The sequence below is a fragment of the Pygoscelis adeliae genome, unplaced genomic scaffold, assembly GCF_000699105.1.
Source record: "Pygoscelis adeliae isolate BGI_AS28 unplaced genomic scaffold, ASM69910v1 Scaffold166, whole genome shotgun sequence".
NCBI classification, from domain to species: domain Eukaryota; kingdom Metazoa; phylum Chordata; class Aves; order Sphenisciformes; family Spheniscidae; genus Pygoscelis; species Pygoscelis adeliae.
In genome coordinates this window covers 2,913,593-2,922,695 of record NW_008825156.1, presented here as the reverse complement: position 1 = coordinate 2,922,695, position 9,103 = coordinate 2,913,593, and positions in this window count along the sequence as shown.

Here is a 9,103-nt window from a genome sequence, read left to right as displayed (position 1 = left end):
AGAAAAGAATGACATAGCAGATATTATAATTATATGCAAATCACTAACCAATGACTGTAACTGGAAGTGTACTACCTTGTAATTATTGTGTATAAATGTAATGAACTCAGCATAGGTGTGCTTGATTTGTGGAAATTCCACCTAGCACCCAGTGCCGTAATAAAGAATGCCTGCTTTCTAAAACTCCAAATTGAGTCTTAAAGTTTTTCATCTGCTAACTTACAGTAACAACACCTAGGCTCCAAAAGGAGTTTAGAAAGCAAAGGGGTCCACTCTGAACCTCGTGACTCAATGAGAGGGTCCTCTTTACTCTTTGCATACCCAGTCTCGGTGTGAATCATTCTAACTCAATTTTCTTTTGTATGTTTCTTCCAGGCAGTAATTAATAAGGTAACCCTTGCCATCAAACTTAATGAGACTTGTCAAACCACTGTTAAAAACTTTGTTAAATTCCATCAAACTTATTGAACCCTGTCAATTATTTTATCTCGATAAAATACATTGCTGCTTCTCTCTTTTGAGAGGTGCATTCCACTCATCCATGACAAGAATGCACTCAGCTTTCTGAAGGAATGAACAGGAAACCAGAAGACAGGTAGGGAAACCAAGAGAAATGAGTAAAATGCACTAGACTGAGAAGGAATGCAACCGCTGCATCAGTAATGGAATAAAAATATTTAAGTTCAGCCTTAGTCTTTGATCAAGCAGGAAACAAAAGCAGACTGCAGCCCAAGCTGCCAGAGTCTGTTCAATTCCAGACTGCAGGTTTACAGGTCCATTAGGGCTTTCAGCTTTTTTGTGGATGCTCATTTCAGTTTCAGGTTACCTTATTCAGTGAAAATAAATAAGTCAACTCAAAAAATGTAATTTCTCCAAAAGTTGGAACTGACTTCACCAGCATAATTAGTAGGTTGATCTAAAACCAGTGGTATTGCTTTTAGTTCCTGCTGCAGTGATCTTGAACAGAAGACTATTGTACATCAAGGAGTTAGTGATCTGTATACCAGTTGACCTGAATAGGCACAGGCCTGCACTCTACTATACTTATCACCTGAGACCACTGGATGAACTCAGCAGACTAATTGTGACAGAATATGCAGCCCCCACTTGGCACCTGGCAATTACACCATTTGCATGTGGTGTGACTTGCCTGGAGAAGAGAAGGCTCCAGGGAGACCTTATTGCAGCCTTTCAGTACTTAAAGGGGGCTTATAAGAAAGATGGGGACAGACTTTTTAGCAGGGCCTGTTGCAATAGGACAAGGGGTAGTGGTTTTAAACTAAAAGAGGGTAGATTCAGACTAGATATGTGGAAGACATTTTGTACGATGAGGGTGGTGAAACACTGGAAGAGGTTGCCCAGAGACGTGGTAGATGCCCCATCCCTGGAAACATTCAGGGTCAAGTTGGACGGGGCTCTGAGCAACCTGCTCTAGTTGAAGATGTGCCTGCTCATTGCAGGGGGTTGGACTAGATGCCCTTTAAAGCTCCCCTTCCAACCCAAACCATTCTACGATGCTATGTCTCACATCTTGAAGTGAAGCAGCATGTTTTCATATAACATCCTTTTGCTTGGCAGTGAAAATGTTAAATAGAGCTGTTTACTTCCAAGAACATCCTATAAAAGTTCTAAAGACTACAATGCTGGTGATTCTCACCACAGACAGGATTTGCACAGCTTGCCATGCCTAGATGTCTGTCCAGTGTTGTACAACTCAGGGTTCCAGCAGCTGAACAGATGTAAAGTTATCTATGCTACCCCCTTTTTTCCTTCTCCTGGCATCTTGAATAAATTTTATTTTAATCAATACGTTAAGAGTCTGAGTGTCTTTCTTACTGGGATCTATAATGAACACTTGCACTAGTGTGCTACACCTGTTCAGACATTACCTTTCATAAATGTACCAATTATCAGATTGGGCTTTAGAATGATAAAATGACAAAGACTTCTTTGATCTTCTTCCCACAGACTAGAAAAGATAAACAAAGCAATGAGAAGGACAGACACACTTGCAAAGATAAATACAATAGAAGCCAGTTAAAGCCAGAAGCAGATGGAAAGCAGAAGAATACATTTAGAAAAAAACAACTCTATTTGAGGCTTGGGGGTTTTTTTGGATTTCAGTAGTAAGCCAATAGATTATAACCTAAACCAAGATCTTCCACGTGGAAAGATAGGATCCTCACCAAATGAAAGAGCTGTGCAATATGGTCCCAAATAAAAACAGTATCACCAATAAAAAATCCACACAAGTCAGTATTCCCATCAATATCTTCCTATCCTCTTATAGCCTTATGAAACTTAACTAAAAAAATCAAATTAAAATGTCTAGTAAAGATACCTACATCCAAATGTTTTAGAAGCAATGATCAGGCAAGCTAGTAGCATAACTCCCTATAGATTTCAGTATCACCCAATGGAAGCCTTCGTTCTAATTTCTAGTTCATTGAAACAACAGCACATGAATAGATCCTTGACTACTTTAATTACTAACATGCAAACCCATACATTATCTTGTATATAGATGCACTAAGCACCAAGGTTCAGAGACTCATTTCTAAAATGAGCAGCCAAAACTGGCTCCAAGAAGGGTAGCTACAATAACAGCTATTTATAGTCGCCTTTAGTAATTTATGAAATTACTAAAACAAAATTATGAAGATACACCATCCACGTACATTGCAGTAGTAAAACCTGACATGTTGCCTCATCACATTGAAGACCTACTACAGTCAAGCTCGTTTACCAAGATTCACCTCTGCGCAAGAGAGTTTATCACAATCTGAGAACTGATTTTGTAACTCATCACCTGGAGAAGCTCCAACTCTGAACAATTTTTGGTACTTACAATTGAAATCATTAGAATTGATCATCATAGCTAGGACTATTTAAAGGATAAGAAGATAGCTGGAGCTGGGCCCCTCTCTTCTGGGAAGCTGAGGTCCTTCCCTCTCCAACTTTTGTGTTGTTTACACCAAAAGTATTCCAAGACCTAACTGTTCAGGAAGTGTTCAGGAAACCTGAACCACAATGCAGTACTGCCTCTCAAGTTTTGCTCAAATGTAGCCCATGACTCAGTGGCCCAAAGTAATCTGGCATGCTCCATCTAAATCAGAACACAGAGAAGCAAGCATTCCACACATTCAGTGAAAATCCTTTCAGAAAAAGCTTGAAACAAATTAGTACCTTAGGAGTACTAATTTGAGGTACTCTGTAGTATACTCATATTAGTATACTACATATTAGTATATGTATACTAGTATACATATATATGTATATTAGTATACTCATATTAGTATGATGTCTATGTAAATTATCTTGCTCTCAAAGTTAAACATGTCATGTTTTGCCATTGGTAACCTAATTTGGCAAAACTTGGTTTAGTTATTCAATTTCTACACAGTTTTTAAAAACAGACAAAACAGAGCATTTTCAAAACAGAGGATATGGTTGGACTCAATCTTCAGTGTCTTTTCCAACCTAAATGGTTGTATGATTCTGAAAGCATTTCAGGCCTAAGGAGCACCTTTCAAAACTGCTAAACAGCAGGGACAAATGTAGATTGATCTATCCTGTTAGAAAGCCTTATAAAGAATTAAAGTGATGGGGAAGCAGTTTTCAGGCTTTGTTTTGCTGCACTACAACCAACAGCCCTATCCAGGAGCAGGTTTGTAAAGCAGCTTGACAGACAAGCTGTTTTCTCACTGCCACTAATGTAGCAAACTGTGCAAAATTCAAGATTTAAAAGTCTTCCCATCAGTAGCATTTCTTGACATTGACTAACAACTGAAAACATAGCTAAACAATTCATAAATTAATACCCATTTTCTGTACTGTGAATCACTACTATTGTTGATAAAAGTTTTGTTCACCTTCATTTAGAAATAGCATAAAATAACCAGTGCTTTTGAAAGCACTGAACCATGCACATGTTCCACAAGCACTGATGAAGTGTTTTACTTACAGCGCAAATGAACATGCATCAGATTCCAGGTAAGCCAGACAAAGTAAGCTGGGGCATGTCACTACTTTATCATCCAAGCAGCAGCTGCACTATTGTGGCTTTTTATAGCTATTGCCAAGTTGGTTAAATCAACAGAGAAACAGAAATGTTTAGTCTTTACAAGAGAGCAGATCAAGCTGTTCCCAGAACACTGCACTACTCAAGTTGTCAACACTGATTCTCTCTGGGTAGAGCCTAGTGACAGCTCTAACTGAACACTGCTAAGATACACAAAGTGGGCACTGCTTTACCCAAAGGAAAAAGTAAAGGCTGTGGGAGTGCCTTTCTTCAACTGTGTACCCTCAAGAAACAAGAAGTCTCTTCCTATCAGTGAGTAGTATTTCTCCTGAAGTTTCTCATTTTTTACCTTCATCTCTGCAAACCTTGACATAACTACCTACCAATAACTGGCTCTCCATGAATCTGACCAATGGTACTTTAAGAGTACAGTGGAAAGTCCATTACAGTGCAGCCACCAGGCTGTATGTGCCTATAGATTCACACACACGCATACTGACTTGTGAGAGATATACATCAGATATAGTTTATATACATATAAGACATCCATCCCTTAAATGCAGAGCACCAGTGTCTAGTAGCCAGCCTTTGCCAGCAGGCAAGCTCCAGGTCACAAGTTTAACTGTGTAATCTGCAACCAAGGTTTTGCTCTTAAATCCCTTTAAAATGCGGCACACGATCCTGATACAGTTGGCAGCTGTTTCAATGTCGGTATTCAAGTGCCAAATCTTGGACTGTAAAGCAGATTTTGTAAAATTATTGTAAGCTTTGTGGCATCCAAATGAAGCCCCAGAAGGTCTAGACCAAATACTAGACCCAGACACAACCAAAAGAAGTAGTATTGCCTTTAACAATGATCAATATTTACACAGGTAGCAATGCAAGATATGAGTGATCAATTCTGCCAAACCTGATGCTCAGGTAGGGCACCTATGCAACTCATCATTTTTGCTACGGGCTTGCACACGCAATGTAAAGACAATTCCACTTGTGCTACCCGATATGAGCAACTTGCAGAGGTTCTCACAGGGTGGGTTTTTTTTGTTTGCTTGTTTTTCACTAGCAAGTTGTGACCCCTGTGCCATATTATAACACTTTTCCTGTTCTTCCTTACCTTTCCTCAAGACATGTAGCCTTCTCCAATGGGAAGCCCCTGTTTCCCCCTAAATATTCTTCAGGGTATAACTTTCTGATAACATCACTAACGGTTCATTCACCCAGTTAAGCCACACATGCATCCTTGTTTGTGTCACTCCTCTCGCAATGCCCTAATATTAGTTCCTCAATAGGCAGCTTTCCAAATTGATAAGTGGTCATTTGCGTTAACTACTCAGAGGTCTCTGCTATCATCCAGTACCAGTGCTTGTACTTCCAAGGCCTCTGCTACAGCCTTAGCACCGTCCACTCTGCAGACACCACGCTGGGGTTGCCAGCAGCTCACTCTGCAGTTAGACTCTCTTAGAATATGTGCATGTAATGCTTTCTCAACTACTGTTATCAATATCTAGTTATGACAAAGGAAATGGTAGTTACCAAGCATGCTTAAATTTGTTTGATTCTCTTCAGGTTCTAACAACCCCTACCAAGAGAAAGGCTTTACTGATAAAAGTATTTTAACTATCAGCTCATACTGTTCTCATCTCCCAAAACCAATTTAACAGGGTCATACATTTTACTCCTAAAAATGCAAAAGTAATTTTCTGAAGATTTTGCAACTGCTGTCACAACACCCAAGCTGAATCATTAGCTGAAAAAAATGCAGAAATTTCTTCTGTTAAAAGTTGCTTCACACAGTAAAAAAAAAATTAAAAGCATATTTTATGCTTTTCTTTATGTAGTTGTATTGTGGTCCCCATTTTCAACTGATTATGCAGAAAGAGAGACCAGGAATAGGAAAAGCTGAAAGTTTTACACATTTTAGTCAGTGTTTGCAAGCACCTGGAACTTAACTATCAAGTTCAGTCAAGTTGAGAGTAAAAGCCCTCCTCACCCCTTGCCAACTTTTTACATTGTGTATCTTGCAGTTCTCCTCATGTGGACGCTGATATAATACAAAGCATTTCTAGGCCCTGTTTTGAGACAAGGTTTAACCACATAATAAATGCATGCACACCAATCAAATAGGAGTCTGATCCTACGACAGCAATCTGTACTTCACAGCCATTCTCCATATTTCTTTTGCAGGGCTTCTCTTGCCTATGGCAAACGTTCAGTAGTTTGTAGGTTATGATTTCATGGGCAGGCTCTGTAACACACAGGGTGCTCTGAACAAACTTTGGGATTTTGATACTGTTTTACTTTGCAAATAATTTCTGGTAGCGACGTGTATCTGTCAACTTTACTGCAGGCTATTTTGTAATAATTCATGGTCACTATGTATCAGACTGACTTAAAATGAGACTTCACGTGCTGACGTGGATGACAAGCTGTTTCAGTTTTGGGTCACCTCTTTGTGGTTAAATACTATTCTGCATCAGATTTTTTGTAAGTTTTGTACACTAAAGAGTCACCCAGTTAAAAGGAGTAGGGAGCTATATGAGATCGTATCTAGTAAATTATTAACGACAACAGAAACAAGGTAAAATGGTTGGTTCCAACTATGCTCAGTGTTTTCTAAAAAAACTGCAACACAATTTCATACTTTTAAGAATATCTTCCATATCAGCATCTCAAAGTGCTTCACCACATCCATTATGTCACGTAAAACTTGCGGCATAATGGAGTATAGCAATTTCACCAAAAAGAGAAGAGTGACATGAAGATATTTAAATCATACGGAAATCAACATTAAGTCTCATAACTGGGATCATGTCTAATCAAAGCAAGATCACATTGGAAATCTAATGAACTGCTATTACGAACTCATGTAACAAGATATATACACACAATACTGAAGCCCCTATGGGACACTATGTGAGAAAACTGGGGCCTTTTTCAGCAACTGCTATAAAGATTATTAGCAACACATCATTAATAGCTTATACACTAGTTCATAAATGCACTGTTTTATTTAGAAACAAAACCTGATGCAACTAATAGGGCATTGAAAGGCTGATTTCAGCAATGTTCCTTTTGAATCTGGATTTCCATAGGGAGATGAACAAGCAGATCCGTTTTTACAGGGACATGATGCAATATCTGTTTTACACAGGTCCCTCTTTTACAATACGAGACCATATTATTTCTTAAACAGAGTTTTTCTACAGTTTCTACTTGTGAGATATATATACTATTTGCGCATGTTATTCTATTTTTCATTACAGTAGGCATGGACTATTTAGTTTAGTGCACTGTAAAGTTTAAAATAAACTTCTCAAAGGGAAATTCAGGGCATATGCTGATTAATGCAGGAACTAACATTTCTGGAAACCTGTTAACTTTACATACCAGTAAATTTTGTAATTAGTCTGTGTGGTATTTTTAATAAAAATATTTAATTATATTCTCCTTATATGAACATATTTTATGTACTAGCTTTAATCCTAGTGGAGTTACTTTGATGTCCATTGATGAGAAAACCTCCACAGGCCCTCTTTTGAAGCCTAACAGCCGCGGATAACCTCAAGCAGTGCCAAGTCCAGCTCCACTTTTGCTCAGAGACTAAGGCCAACTTTACAGTTAAAAGCTGCACCACTAACATGCTGGAACAGCAGGAAAACAAACTGCTTCAGCTATGGATTGAACTGCACTCTCACTCCATGAGTCAATCGGGTAAGCAAATCCTACTCCTGCCTTTTCTAAAAAGAGTAACAAAACCCTCATCCATTGTACAACAAGTAGGATTGCCTCCCTCCACCATCACATCTGCAACAGAGAACATGGCGGATATTTCATCAATTCATCGTCATGGTTTATAACTATTTGTGACAAAAAATAGTGGCACAGTACATTAAAGCTGCATGAGAAAACTAAAGTGGTAAAAAGAAGTTTTAAACGTCTAAAGTAAGAACTACAACAACGCAATGACAATTTAGTGGAACAACTTGTTTTAAGAGTCGTAAAGCAGGCATTTAAATATCTTATATAAGTACTTATATATTTGATATTTTCATATTTATGTTACAAACCATATTTCTATGTAGAGTCAGAGACAAACTAAATCAAGCTAAATATTAAAGAGTACATTTTATAAGATTTTTAAAACACAATGGAATCTGACAAATTACACATATCTACCATATGGTTGGTCCGTATTACCAACCGGTCACAATATTAGTGAACATTACCGAAGTTTTACTGGTGATATAGAGAGACTGAGATACTCTCAATTCTCGAGTGTCTCCATTTCAGCAGTGTCAGAACTGAAAAGTTCGCTTTTTCTGTTTTTTCCTGCAGTTTATGCTAAAAACAACTACCCCTCTCATTTACACTGGTTTAAGCAAGCTAATCATAGAAACAGCACTCTGGCACTCGGTTAAAGAACAGACAGGAAAAGTGCTTCCCTAGCTGGTGGCTACCAAAGAGAAAGTATTTTTTATCCACATAAGCGCACGATTTATAATTTGGGTCCTGCCAAAGGAATGAAACCCAGTATACTAATGTACCAAAAGGCCACAGGACCTTCCTACTGCCAGGCTTCGTTCAGCCAAGTAAGTGGGTTAGTTCATACTGAATCAACATAAAACGGACAGCTTGAGTTAAAATACGAACTGCTGAAATACAGACTTCAGAATAATATTCATAATAAACCAAATGCCTTTCACCAATCATCCCCATATAGTTGTTGCAAGCTATTCCTTAGCAATGGATACAAAGGCATTGGACAACACAGCACATTCATCCAAAACTTGTCATTCTTTGTCTCCGACCCGCATTTGAGACGTGGCAGACTTCTGTTTTCAGAGCAAACAAAAGGACTTATCCGACTTCTAACCGCAACCACCGCCTTCCCCTGCACCACCGTTTTTGCCCTCAGGATCTCGGTATTTTCGGCGACCAGAAGGTGCAAACCCCGGCTGCCCCTTCCCAGCTCCAAGCATGCCGAGACCTGTTGACAGAAGGAGCCCCGCTTCGCCCCGCCGCGCACAGACGCTTCCCCAGCCCCCGAAAGCGAGTACCTCCGGACGGCGAGGCGAGAGGCCC